This window comes from Bison bison, unplaced genomic scaffold (assembly GCF_000754665.1).
Source record: "Bison bison bison isolate TAMUID 2011002044 unplaced genomic scaffold, Bison_UMD1.0 scf7180017864068, whole genome shotgun sequence".
In the NCBI taxonomy this organism is placed as follows: domain Eukaryota; kingdom Metazoa; phylum Chordata; class Mammalia; order Artiodactyla; family Bovidae; genus Bison; species Bison bison.
The window spans coordinates 3,013,161-3,027,987 of NW_011494640.1; the positions used below are offsets into that span (position 1 = coordinate 3,013,161).

At 45.3% G+C, this 14,827-nt stretch overlaps 1 protein-coding gene across 1 annotated transcript in view; it reads right to left on the reverse strand.

The window, feature by feature from the left end:
• The window catches only part of TRIM62 (tripartite motif containing 62), a 37,039-nt gene extending 36,776 nt beyond the window's left edge, over positions 1-263 (reverse strand). The window contains exon 1 of the mRNA XM_010836942.1: positions 191-263. The gene's annotated coding sequence lies outside the window, so the exon portion shown is untranslated. The remainder of the gene's footprint in view (positions 1-190) is intronic.
• Positions 264-14,827: the final 14,564 nt, after the last annotated feature.

Here is a 14,827-nt window from a genome sequence, read left to right on the forward strand (position 1 = left end):
GGCGGAGGCCTTGGGGGGCTATAATACCAGGATGGGTGCGGTGGGGGGAGGGGGAGAAGCTGGGGATGGGGAATTCTCGGGGAGGGGGAAGAGCCACCCCTCGGCTGTTCCCGGCAGAGGAGAGGAGGGGTGTGAGCAAGCTCAGCTGTTCGATCCCGGCCCCAAGACCCGTCCCCGCGCGGCCTCTTACCCTCGCCGGCTCAGAGGCCACAGCTTCGGTCCCAGCGCAGCCTCCCAACCCGGAACCAGCCGAGCCAAAGCTGCCGGCGGCCTCGGCTCCCTCCCCGCCTCCGCGGGCGGGGACCCAGTGACTCCGCCCCCGCGGCGGGCGGGGGAGAGGAGGGGCAGGGCCGGGACTCCAGCCTGCGAAACCCCTCCCCGCCCCCACCATTCCCCAGCTCCCAGGGGTGCGAAAGCCAGCTGTTCCTTCAGGGTCTGTACTTGGAACAACATCCAGGTCTCGCTTGGCGTCCCTGCAGCGGAGGTGGGCGGGGGAGGGGAGGCGGGAGAAGTGGGCCTCTATTTTGAGAGGGTAAGGAGTACAGGATCTTTTTGGATCATCAATGTGAAGATTGGTGAAAAATAATATTTTGTATTAAAACAAAGACAGGTATGTTGTTTAATCTGCGTAGAATACAACTTTTGCATAAAATGTAAAGATAAAACTCGAGAAATACCCTGCTTGCTTAGAGCAAGTTCAAGAGCCTCACACTTCTAAGCCCTGGGGTCCCATTTCCTCTTCACTTTCTTAAGCAGTGCTAATGGCGGAAGTTGGAAAGTCCTGGCCCTGACTTATATCTAACCTGAGGAGTTGTCTCCACTTAGCAAGCGTTTCTGGAGTGCTATAGTATGAGTGCCGTATTATGGAGAGGGTGAAAGAGTAATAGGAGACCTGGTCTGCATGCCAGATGGAGAGGGGATAAGGGATTTCTAGGCAGAGGGGGCAGCATGTGCAGGAGCATGGAGGTGTGAAAGGGGAGGAAAATTTTGGGGAAGTGTGAGCAGTTCTCTATTGTTGGGGTTGGGGTGGAAAAGGGGCTAGAGTGGGGTGGAGGGCGTTGAGGGTCTTGCTGAAAGATTTCCTGAAAGCATTGAGCTTTCAAGCAGGGGACTGACCTGGTCTGATGTGGGTTTCAGGAAGTCAAGGTGATGCTTATTAGCCCATTGGCAAGATGAAAGCAGACTTTCTGATTTGTCCGCATATGTGCAGTGCTCTGTGGACAGTGAAGGTGTGTAGCTTAATAGCAGAAGCAAAGATGTGGGTTTCAAGAAGAGAGACCGGGCAGCAGTAGATTCATGTTGTCATAGTGCCTGCAGATGATGAGACCTGAGCTGGCACCATGACAGTGGGTAAGGAGAGAAAGACAGGATACTGAAAGTATAGACACTCTGAAATTTTGTAATGGATTGACTATGGAGTGAGAAAGAAGGAGGCATGAAGGTGGCTCCCCCCAGTTTCTGGCTCCTCCAGCAACGTCTTCACTGGAGTTAAACTTTATCAAAGCACAATTTAAGAAAAAGCTTGACGTTTACCCCTCTGCTATTTATGTGTCCTCCATCACATCGTTACCTGGTTTCTTGTCTCCATCATTGCCAGAAATAAGTTGGTAGCCCGTGAAACAACTATTCATGGATTTTTCCTTGCAGTCAGGGGCCTGATTTTGTTCAGGTGGCGCCCCCCGCCTTCCCCAAGTGACCAAGGGTTGGCTGACCCCAGTCCAGCTCTAGGAATAAGTCCTGTTCAGTCCAAATCCATCATGATGGTTACATTCCTCTCGCCAGTGATGGCTTAGGTTTGGACATATGATGCAGGTCTGGCCTTAAATACCAGAGGGGAATCTTGTGGCAAGGAGACAGCTTCTGCAAAGTGTCTCTTCCCTATCAAAACCAGTCTGCCCTTTTTTCTGGATATACTTGTATGTGTTTGGTGGTGATACTTGGAATTGCTCCCAGTCTGAGGATGCAGCCAATACATGACAGAGGCAAGGAGAATCCTGGGGAAGAGGAGCTGGTGCACTGACGGAGAGTCTAGACTTTCGGATATATGAGATGGTCTGTCTTACTGCTTAAGCAGGTTTAATAGCACTGTGCTTTCTCTTGGCAAACAAAAGAATCCCAAATGATACACTGATATGCACCTTCATTTTTTTTACAAAGAGGGCAGAGTCTAAATTATTGAAGCACTTGAAATGAAAAAAGGCTTGATGATGGATGAAGCAGTGGGCTTCATTTATTCAATATGTAATCCATCCTCCTCTTCTATAGCAATATAGTAGCTAGAGAAAGGATGAGTTGCTAGGTGCCACATTTTCCAGCTGCTCTTGCAGCTGAGTGTGGTTTTGTGACTAAATCCTTTGTAATAAAATGTAATAGAAATAGTCCTAAGGCATGTGCTCTTCTGTGTTCCATTTCCTCTTCCCTCATGGTGTCTCAGATGGTAAAGAATCTGCCTGCAATGCAGGATACCTGGGTTTGATCCCTGGGTCAGCAAGATCCCCCAGAGAAGGAAATGGCAATCCACTCCAGTATTCTTGTCTGGAGAACCCCATGGACAGAGGAGACTGGTGGGCTCCAGGGGTTGCAAACAGTCAGACATGACTGAGCAACTAACACTTTGACTTTTCATGTTGAAACACAGATGTGTAAGGAACCCAGCTTCAGTAATGCTTCAGTGAGGCTGACAGAGCAAAGATGAGGAAGGAACCTGGGTTCCTGAATGACTGCATGGAGTGGATCACCCACCAATGTGGACTAGAGAGTGAGAAATAAACTTCCTCTTTCTAGAAGCCTTTGTATGTGGGACTCTGTTGTAGCAGCTTAGTCTACCCCATGCTACTCATAGCTGTTTTTAGAAGAGGCTTTGGTACTATTTTATGCTACTGTCCAGATCTTTTCAATAGCTAAATTCCTCTTAATCTAGCACCAATCTCTTCTAAAGAGTATAGAACATGGTTTTCTCTGGCTGAAAGTTGCAGTCTCTTAGACCCATGACAATTCTTTCCAGCTTTCAATCTTTTTGCCCTTCGAGTTGTTGTTCTTCTGAATTTACCCCCATTTCCACTAAGATACTGAGCACCACACTCCTGCAAACTGTTAGTTATATTTGTTTGGCAAGTCATTGCTCCTTCTGGATCTGTTTCTCCAACCTGATGTGGCTGAGAGGTCAACCAAGACTTTGTGATCCTGACTGCAGGGTATGCTACCCACATCTATTCATACTCTAAAGAATAATATCAGGAGTTAAAATTTTTTTATGCATCCAAGAGATGTTGTTGAGTGATTAAAAAAAAAGGGAGAAGGAGACCCCATACACACAGATACATGGACATGGGCACATGCAGTCCTATGCATGCTCACAGGCATTATTTGTATAGCAAAAATCTGTAGACCACTATAGCAATCCTAGCTGTGTTTACATGTAGGCTAGGGTGGGGGGACTTTACTTATGACACTGTATAGCTCTATTTGCTTATTGTTTACTTTTATAATCACAAAAAAGATTTGCAATAAAGATCAGCACAACATTGTAAATCAACTATACTTCAAAAAAAAAAAAAAAAAGACACAGTTGATTCTCGTCTTCATAGCTTTTGTTTGCAAATTCGCCTACCCCTCATTTACTTGTAACCCCCGCCCCCCAATCAACACTTGAGGGGTTTTCACTGTCATTTGTGGACACACAGAGGTCCAGGGTAGCAGACATTTAGATTGTCTGATACACAACAGAGGCGGAACCAGTCTTCTTGTTTCAGCTCTCTTACGACCAACTTTTCATGATCTTTTCAGTACCACTTTTTTCCCTCACTTTTGGGGCTTTTTGTTGGTGATTTTGCTGTTTTAAAATTACTCCGAAGCCCAGCACTAACGTGCTATCTTGTGTTCCCAAGTGCACCAGGGCTGTGACAGGCCTTGGGGGTTGGAGGCGGCTGGAGGAGTGTGTTTGATAAGCTTCATTCAGGCATAAGTTACAGTGCTGTTGGCCATGAGTTCAATGTTAGTGAATCAACAACATATATTAAATAAGGCGTTTTTAAACAGAAACACACTTAAAACAAGGTTATGTATTGATTGGTTGACAAAAATGCGGCCAGAGGCTCCCAGGAACCTGCCCCTGTATTTCCTCAAGGGGCAATGGTTTAATATTCCCTATTTCAGCCTCTGCAGCGACTTAGTGGAACATAACTGTGTGAATGTCAAGAGTCACTTGTACTTAACGTTGTGTCTAACAGCAGTTCAGTTCAGTTCAGTCGCTCAGTCGTGTCTGACTATTTGCGACCCCACGAATCGCAGCACGCATCAGTAGGAGGTACCAAACCCCATGCCCCTTTCCCTCCAGGTAACATTGGCTTGAGGACTTTCCCAGTGGCTCAGCGGTAAAGAATCCACCTGCAAAGCGGCAGATGAAGGTTTGATCCCTGGGTTGAGAAGATCTTCTGGAGGAGGAAATGGCAACACACTCCAGTATTCTTGCTGGAAAAAGTCCCAGGGACAGAGGAGCCTGGTGGGCTGTAGTCCACGGGGTCGGACATGACTGAGCTCCGGGGCACAGAGAATGTGTAGCATACAAAGCAGCATTGGCTCAGGTCTGTCAAAGGGGGAGCGGAAGAGAATGACCGTGGGTTGAGCCACTTCTGTGTGTCAGGCCCTGCACTAGGTGCTTGGTGTCCATGACTTTTATTTAATCCTCACAACAGCCCTCCAGACTTGTCCTTTTTCTCCCCCTTTGCAGATGAGAAAACTGCAGCTCAAAGGGGAGACGTAACTTGCCTCAAACCAGAGCAAGTAAAAGGCACAGACTTTTTCACCCCCGGATACTGGAGAGAAGATTCCACAGTTGTGCATCTTGGAGCTGGGTCATACCTGGGCCCATAGCTCTATCCGATGGTCTTTATAAGCTATCCAGCTAGCCTCCCTTTCTCTTCCCTTCTCCACCACACCAAACCTTTGCCTGTTTGCTCAAGTACCATAGACACCCCCTGCTTCTTTCTCAGTGGAGGACCAAGCATCCCATACTAGGAAAAATGTCCCTCCAGGGGGCTTTCTTAGCATCCACTCCCCTTCAGCCTAGATCCATCCTTTGTGCAGTGAAGCTGAGTGTAAAATAAACAAATGGAATGAAGGCAGTGCATTTATAACTTGATTCATCCTCAGCTCCTTTCCTCTAGTCTGAGGATGAAGTTGCCTTAATTCTTCCACCTAGGCCCGAGTTGGATCCTCTCAGGCCTCCTCTGGGATCTGACTCCTTCAGTTTTCTCCCTCTCCACCCTGTATTTTCATTTCTTGCCTTGGCATTGACTACTTACACTCAGCCGATAAACAGGCTCGAGTTTCTCTTAAAACAGCCCTCTCTCCACTTCCCCTGTCTTGAGCGACCATCTCATTTCTTCTTGCCTTTCTCTAGCCCAGCCTCTTGGAAGAATTGTCTGCCCACCCTCCTCTGCCATTCATCAGCCACGGCAGCCTGGCCCTGCTCCCCACCATTCCACCAAACTCACTAATAACCTCCTAATTGCCAATTAAAGATAGCTGCTAATATATAGCTGCTGCTGCAGAGAAACAAAACACAGAGACAAATTAAGAGAAACTTTGAAATATTCATGATTACACCACCCAGAAAGACCTATTGTTAATACTTGGCTTATATCCTCATAGGCGTTTATCACGCGCGCGCACACACACACACACACACATATACACGCATGCATGCACACACGAGGAAGAAGGGAAGAGGGAGGGGGAGAGAGGGATATTTTTAAAAATTAAGGTAATTCTTAAGAGAGAGGTTTTTTAAAAATAGAAATGAGTTCACTCTCTAAATCATTTCTTTTCTTGAGCCACATGTGTCTTTAGCATAGGGCCTTCCAGGAGCTGACCTTGAGAAAATAGTTTATTTGGGAGATGTTTTTAAGTAACACTACAGAGAAGTGGGAGAGTGATACAGGGAACAGGAGGCAGCCCCCTATGGCTGTACTATCAAGCCAGCTAGCACAGAGGGCAAGTGACAATTTCTCCTGCAGGGAAGTCTCTAGGAAGTGGGAAAAAACATGCCTCACAGTGATCCCACCCCAAGGATGAGGAAGATGGGCATTTATACACCATCTCAGAGTGTTGAGGCTGCTCCCCAGTACTTGTGACCTGTGATGTATGTAGTCAGCTTCCTGCAGTTCTGGGGAGAAGATCCCTCAGCCACGGTACACATGCTGGCCCACTGAAGGGGCTGAAAGATAAGGACAGGGCAACAATAGTGTCTGTGACGGCCCTCCTTACACACCCTCAGATCAACTAGCACCCCACTTCAAGTTTCATGTCCTGCCCCTGCTTCTTCAAGGTGGTAACCAGTCATTTTTTTAAAAAAAAAGAAGACAACAGGAGGATCAGTGGAACAAGCCAAAATGCCACTGCTGTCGTTGATCCTGAGATGAAGCGATGCTTGTCAGCTTCCTTCTCTACCACCCTTTAAAAAAAACTGTATTTGGCTGTGTCAGGTCTTAGCTGTAGTACACAGGATCTTCATTGTGGCATACAGACTCTCTCGTGTGGCACACGGGCTCAGTTGCTCCACGGCATGTGGGATCTTATAGCTTGTGGGATCTTAGTTCCTCCACCAGGGATTGAACCTGTATCCCCTGCATTGCAAGAAGGATGCTTAACCACTGACCTCCAGGGAAGTCCCTCTACCACCCATTCTAGATGCCTCTCACCTGAGTCAGCTGGGGTCCCTTACTCCTGCCAGTTCAGTAACTCCTTTCTTTGCCTGCACTTCTCCTGACATGAGAAGCTCAGAGTTGCCAGGAGGCATACATAATTTTAGATTTAGTAAAAACCATTATGGTGGCTTCTGGTAGGAGTGTTCTCTTATCCTCTAGGAAATAGGATCTCTAGTCTAGCAGAGCCTAAAGGTTTGGGGATAGGAAGCATAAATTTACCAAATGGGACACCAGGAATAAAGGTGAGGAGGGCCACTTCCATGGTTCCCAGAGCTGTATAGTCTACTGATCAGGAATATAGCATGTATTTATGTAATGGCTACTGGCTGAAGGTATATATCTTAAGGACAGCATCTTGACCCTATCTTCTAGCTGATGCCTTTGTTATACTTTCAAGTGATTATCCCAATATTTTCTCAAGATGGCAGCTTCTGGTTGATATGGTATATAGTAGGACCAGTGGTTAATATGGTCATGCCCACTTCCTCCATGGTCATGTTATTGGGGGATCCCATCATGATAAATTAGACACTCTGGGAGCCTTCAGATAGTAATGCTAGCCAAGAGATTATGAACTGAGAAGACAAGCCTGCATCAATCCCTAGAAGTCGTGGATGAATCATGGCCCCTCTGGGATGGTTGGGTTCTTTGTAATCAGCCTGGCACCCTGTGCCCTCCTTCAGGGGTGGTACCCTATCAAGTATATCAGTCTTTGCTCTGACAGACTGAGCACTGAGTAGTGGTAGTACCTAGATCGGCTTTGTGAGAGGGAGCCCATGCCTTTGGGCCAAGCAGGGCTTCCATCCTTGCTGCCATGGCTACTTGGTTCACTGGCCGATTGTGCATGCTTTGAGGTTAGAGGATGGCTCATTTCTATGGGATGAACTGTGCTCTCTACCTGCCTATTCCATGCCTCCTCTACAATGGGCACTGTCCAGTAGACACTGAAAGGAGCCTGAGATCCATACATTCTGTAACTTCTCTCCGAGCTTAATCCACAAGCTTCTTCTCCAGATTTCCGTAACTCCAAGTTTTCAGTCTTGCCCTTTGCAGGTTCCTGATTAACCAACCAAGCCATCACCACTGCCCAGGAGTGACCTTTATGTGCAGGCCACCTCCCCTTTTGAACCAGGCTTAGAACTCCAAAGTCTATCAGTGATCCCTCAGATCCCTGTGGGTCAGGGCCCCTTGGTAGACCTTCCATCCACTTTTACCTCTGATGCTCAAGTGCTGCCACCTGGCCTCTGCAGTTCTGGAATCCCACTGTCACACCATTAATATAAACACTACAGAGTCCAGGCGCATAGCATCCTCCCCTACAGTCCTCAGCTAAGAAAGGACAGCCACCACTGAGCTGCTCCACGGGGCCAGTGTCCCCTTAATAACTCATTTCCCGGGAGCATCAGTGAAAGCAGCTTACTGAGAACATTTCAGCTAGGGGGTCCTCTTATTTTAGGTAATGCTGTTCTTCCAGGGAGCCCACTTCTCTCAACCTTTTGACTGCTTCCTCCAGTCCTGGCAGTTCATGTGTTGCTTTATCGCTGATTGTAGCTATTCTTTCTGTCAGTTGTTAAACTATTGCCTAAATGCTACATGTACCTGCTTGCTTGCATAATTGCTCAGTCATCTCTGACTCTTTGCACCCCGCCATGGACTGCAACCCGCCAGGCTCCTCTGTCCATGAAATTTTCCAGGCAAGAATACTGGATCGGTTTGCCATTTCCTCCTCCAGGGGATCTTCCCGACCCGGGGATTGAACCTGCGTCTCCTTCGTCCCCTGCATTAGCAGGCAGATTCTTTACCACTACACCATAAATACTATACCCTGTTGTTTAGTACTGGAGCCAGGATTCAGAAAATCATGTCAGCATCTCCAGTTGCTCCCCATTATGCCCTGCCAATAAGGAGTGCAGCAGGGTGTTGGCAAGGCTAAAGCATGAAGGAGGGGCTTACTTCTTCCTTCTAGCACAGCAATGCCTTTGCCACCGCTGAATCTAGTTTGCAGTTTTTCCAGCACTCTGTAGCAACAGTTTCCAACACTTTGGTTCCTCTCCTTGGAGGTCAGTTTTAGTTTCTTGGAATCCCTCCTCCAAGCTTTTCAATTTTTGTAATTCCACCCTCTTACCTTATTTCATGAGCCTTGGACATGGCATCTACTCTTGTAATTGCTGCCTTTGTGATAACTTAGCAATCGCTCTTTTTACCTTTCCAGTTATCTAGTTAATGTCAGCATTTAATGATCTCCTAATCTCCTTCGCTGGAGGGAAAACCAGAACCAGGACCCAATGATTAGAGGGGCAGAAGTGTCCCACTCCCCTTTGTTGGAGGGTAAGAGGCTCCCCCTTCTTGCCTACTTAATACTTTATGTGTATCCAATATGCTAAGTCACTTCAGTTGTGTCTGACTGTGACCCTATGGGCTGTGGCCTGCCAGGTTCCTCTGTCCATACTAGATTTTATTAAAATAGAGTTGGGGTTTCTGTCTCCTGATTGAACCCAGATCATTATTTTTTTCAAGTTTCAAGGAGCCATCCCAGCTCCAGGTGCCTTTGCCAGGATGACAGATCCAGAGACCCAGGAAAGTACTTCCATCTCAACAAACTTCTGTAATCCAACTCCACGTTCCATTCTGCTCCCGACTCAACACCCTCAAAATCCATTCCCAGATTGCTGTTGCTACTTATTAGTCAGATTACAATGCTAATTACTTATTAGCATTTTTTGTTTGTTTGTTTTTGGTAAAAGTCTCCAAGCAGAGGTAATACTTCCTCAGTGGTGCTATGCTAGGACTTGACCTTAGTGACTAGCCCAGAAGTGACAAGAGGGAGTAGTAGCAGGCCTCCAAGAGGGCAAGTATCCTTCTTGCAACATACCTGCCTTAGGTGAGGCCTCTTCCTGGTCTCTAGGCAAGAAGGGGGAGCCTCTTACCCTCCAACAAAGGGGAGTGGGACACTTCTGCCACTCTAATCATTGGGTCCTGGTTCTGGTTTTCCCTCCAGCGAAGGAGATTAGGAGATCATTACATGCTGTCATAGAAGTCTTCTGGTTCTTGCGCTGTGCCCTAGATGGTTAGTTGGCTAGTTAGTTACAGCCTATCATTTTCTTCTTTCATCACATCAATGGTTCTTAACAACAACCAGCAAATTCCACAACTTCTTTTAATTACCATTGCCTCCATATCTCTCAAATGTTAGAGAGGCTATAGAAACCATCACACCCCTTTACACTTGTATCCGAGCCCCCCATTCACCACAGATAAGAGTGTTTATAACAGCAGTTGGTCACCTGTTATAGTGAAGGTGACCAACTTCAAGGCACGTCAAGGACTTCCAACTACGGGGTCCTGTCGCTGCTGACTGACAGGTGACCCAACTCTAGAATTCCATCCTAAGGATCTGATTCCTAATACCACTTCTGGTACAGACTGTCCAGATTTGACAAGGATTTGAGTTCAGTTCACTTGTTTGGGAAGTGTCGGTTGCATTGAGAGAAAAGTGGGAGGTGATGAAGGAAAGGAAGACAACCAGTTACCACAGTTGGTAATCAAAGCTTCACCTAGCAGGGAAACTCTGGGAAATGGTAAAAGACATGTTCTTCAGAAATAACCCATGTGAGGGGTAAAGCAGATGGGTTAAAAAATATATATTTATTTATTTGACTCTGCCAGGTCTTAGTAGTAGCATGTGGGACCTTTAGCTGGCATGTGGGATCTAGTTTCCTGATGAGAGATGGAACCCAGGCCCCCTGCACTCGGAGCACAGAGTCTTAGCCACTGAACCACCAGGGAAGCCCCACGAGGTGTTTTATGTACCAACTCTGAGCATCACTGGTTATGGGCAGATGCTAGCAGTTGATAGGAAAGCTCCAAGGGATACACATGTGGAACTGACAGCATCTACATATCTGATTATTTGGTTAAAATGCAGATTCCTGATTAGGGGAAACTCTGAAGAGCATGTAAGACTTCTCTACAACTTCCTGAGACTCTATAATTATTTCAAAATTAAAAGTTAAAAAAACAGGATGACCAGCGAAACCAGTTGCATGCAATTAACTGAATACATATACTTACTGTGTGTTTTGGGGTTTGATTTCAGTAAGTATGGGGTACTCCAGTGAAGAAGTCCCTTTCACCTCCTACTGTAAATAAATAGAAATGATTGATAAAATATAACAAATGTATTTTTAAATACATTTAAAATGTATTTTTGAATACATTTAAAATGTATTTAAAAATGTACATTTAAAAATGAGATAAAAAACTGTAGGCAGAAAAGAGTCACCTGGGAATAATCGCACCACCATCTATAGTTTGCCTGTGGGTAGCGGTTAAGTTCGGAGAAGGCAATGGCAACCCACTCCAGTACTCTTGCCTGGAAAATCCCATGGACAGAGGAGCCTGGTAGGCTGCAGTCCATGGGGTCGCTAGGAGTCAGACACGACTGATCGACTTCACTTTCACTTTTCACTTTCATGCATTGGAGAAGGAAATGGCAACCCACTCCAGTGTTCTTGCCAGGAGAATCCCAGGAACGGGGAAGCCTGGTGGGCTGCTGTCTATGGGGTCGCACAGAGTTGGACATGACTGAAGCGACTTAGCAGCAGCACAGGAGAGGGTTAAGTTTGTATTAACAAAACAATGGTGGTGGTGTCGGTGGTAGGGGAAAACCCAGAAATTGAAAGAAAATTTGTCACGGAGCAGGTTAAGCCAATGAAGTTTCTTGTGAAACTACCCAAAGTACTCCTCTGCAATGCAGGGCACATAGGATTTCTTTAGAATCAACTCCCACTAGTAAACCATTACAAAGTATAAGAAGAGAAAGACTTCTAGGAGATAAAAGTTAGAAGATGAGACAACTTGGATAATTCACATGCTGTGTTAGTTGTGTCCTCCAGAAAATAAAGGCAGGGATAGAGTTAGGAGTTGGGGTGTTGCCTATGAAGGATAAGAGGGGAGGAAGCAAGACTGGGCAGTGAGAGCCTTGGATGTGATGCAGACTTGACAAAGCCTTGGCTGCTAACCCAAAGGGGAATTACAGAGCAAATATTGCACATTGGAGGAGTCCCATGTTGAACAAAAACGGTGAGACACTAGTTCCCTATTTCTAATCAGTCATTGCTTGGAGACTGTCAAGGAAGAGCATGGTCTCAACTCAAAAGCCCAGGCAGGTCGTAAAGGTACTAATAGTCCCAGGCTGTCAGCTAACTGCACCCCTTGTTGAATGGGGTGAATTTTTCTTTTTAATGACAGGAGATCTGAATGGTGCACATGCCCAAAACAGAAGAGTCCGAAAGATGAGAATAGAAGTATGTTTAAAGAGATAAAATTAGGAATAGAAGGCATACAGCTTTTTTAAAATAAAGAAAGAACCAAATAGAGATAATAGAAATGAACTATTGAAAACTCATTCGTATTTTGAGAAGTAGACTAGACATTAGGCTGGAGAGAGAATTAGTAAACTTGATTGGCCTGAAGACATCACCCAGGCTGTAGCACAAAGAAGCACAAAGAAATGAAATTATGACTGCTAGCAAAGAATATCAACCGAGTGCAGGGGCTCTGAAGCCACACACCTGGGATTAAATTTCAACTCTGTTACTAGTTATGAGGCCTTGCGTGCTAAGTCGCTTCAGTCGTGTCCGACTCTGTGTGACCCTGTGGACTATAGCCTGCCAGGCTCCTCTGTCCAAGGGATTCTCCAAGCAAGAAGACGAGAGTGGGTTGCCATGCCCTCTTCCAACCTAGGGGCCTAACCTTTGTCTCTTATGCCTCCTGCATTTGCAGGTGGGTTCTTTACCGCTAGAGCCACCTGGGAAGCCCAGTTGTAAGGCCTTAGGCATATTTTTAAGCCTCCTTGTGTCTCAGTTTTCTCAAAGGCAAAATGAAGATATACTATACCTGTTTGTTGTGTATGCACTCAGTCGTGTCACTCTTTGTGACCCTATGGACTGTAGCCCACCAGGTTCCTCTGTCCACAGGATTCTCCAGGCAAGCATACTGGAGTGGGTTGCCATTTCCTCCTCCAGGGGATCTTCCCGACCCAGGCATTGAACCCAGGTCTCCTGCACTGCAGGCAGATTCTTTACTGCTGAGCCATTAGGATTAATTGAATTTATGGTTCTTATCACTGAGTTATAGTTCTTATAGCACATAGTAAGTATTCAGTAAACATTATCTAGTATAATAGAGAAAAGGAAAATATGAAAGATAAATTAAAAGTCATGGTGGAGAAAGCAAGAAGTTCCAACACTTATCTAATCAGTCCCAGATGGAGACAATAGGAAAGAAGCAACATTTCAAGAAATGATGATGAGAATTTTCTATACATAAAGAAAAATGAGCCCCTAAAATGAAAACACTGAGTTCTGAGTAGTTTTTAAAATGTCATTCCCAGAGATGTTGTAAAGAAATTGGAAAATAATAAAGATAAAGAAATCTGAAAAACTGCTAGAGAGGAAGGTTATCTATAAATGAATGATTTCTGCCTGAAGCCATTTTCTCATCAGCAGCAATAGATGCCAATGGAATAAAACTTCAGAGTAAACAGAAAAACAATTAGGATCCTACATTCAGCTAACTAGCATTGAAATGTGAGTGTAAAATAAAGAAATTTTCAGAGATTTACAGACTGGGAGATAAGAGAATTGTATCTTAGACGTTGCTCCAAGAATTTATGAAGGATGAACTTCAGAAAGAAGAAAATTAAATGCAGTGGAAAAGACTTCTCTTCCAGTCAAGATAGAATAACAAGAACTAGACTTACCTTCCTGCTTGAAACAACTAAGAAAAGCTAGAAAAGATGTATGAAGTGGTGGTTCTCAAGGCATCAGACATGAGGCTCTAAGGGCCAGTGATCTCTGAGAGACGGGAAACTAACAAACTGAGCCCTGTAGTTGCCCCAGCTTACTGCCTAGACAAAGTTTCCAGGCCACAGTGTAGGGAGAGGGACCTCAGACAGACTCCAGATGTCTTCCTGAGATTAGGAGACAGATCCCTGAGATCAGGGAGTCCAGGGAGGCCAAGGAAGCTAGAGTTTACAGGACAAAGTACCAGCTAGGGTACTAGCCCAATACTGAGTATTGATCAATGTACGCATATGAGGACAGGACCCAAGGTAGGGGAAAGGACCTCCCAGAAGGATTTGAGGAAAAAATTCTCAGAGTTCACATATAGTTAGTAAAAAGGCCATTTCCACCAACTAGAGAGGAAAATATCATAGTTCTTGGGAATCTGAGTAGAGAAATCAAAAGAATTTTACCTCAGTAATGGGGAGAATTATCTCTCGGCTAAATACTACTCTGATCCTGTCCAAAAAGTTTAGAAGCAAGACTTTTGAAAGGGTCAAATTATTTCCAAGTAGCCTAACCAGATGTTCAAGCTGGATTTAGAAAAGGCAGAGGAACCAGAGATCAAATTGCTAACATCTGCTAGATCATCAAAAAAGCAAGAGCATTCCAGAAAAACATCTACTTTTGCTTTATTGACTACCCCAAAGCCTTTGACTGTGTGGATCACAGAGAAACAAACTGTGGAAAATTCTGAAAGAGATGGGAATATTAGACCACCTGACCTGCCTCCTGAGAAATCTGTATTCAGGTCAAGAAGCAACAGTTAGAACTGGACATGGAAGAACAGACTGGTTCCAAATAGGAAAAGGAGTATGTTAAGGCTGTATATTGTCATCTTGCTTATTTAACTTCTATGCAGAGTACATCATAAGAAATGCTAGGCTGGAAGAAGCACAAGCTGGAATCAAGATTGGCAGGAGAAATATCAATAACCTCAGATACGCAGATGACACCACACTTATGGCAGAAAGCAAAGAAGAACTGAAAAGCCTCTTGAATGAAAGTAAAAGAGGAGAGTGAAAAAGTTGGCTTAAAACTCAACATTCAGAAAACTAAGATCATGGCATCTGGTCCCATCACTTCATGGGAAATAGATGGGGAAACAGTGGAAACTGTGATGGACTTTATTTTTGGGGTTCCAAAATCACTGCAGATGGTGACTGCAGCCGTGAAATTAAAAGATGCTTGCTCCTTGGAAGAAAAGTTATGACCAACCTAGCCAGCATATTAAAAAGCAGAGACACTACTTTGCCAACAAAGGTCTGTCTAGTC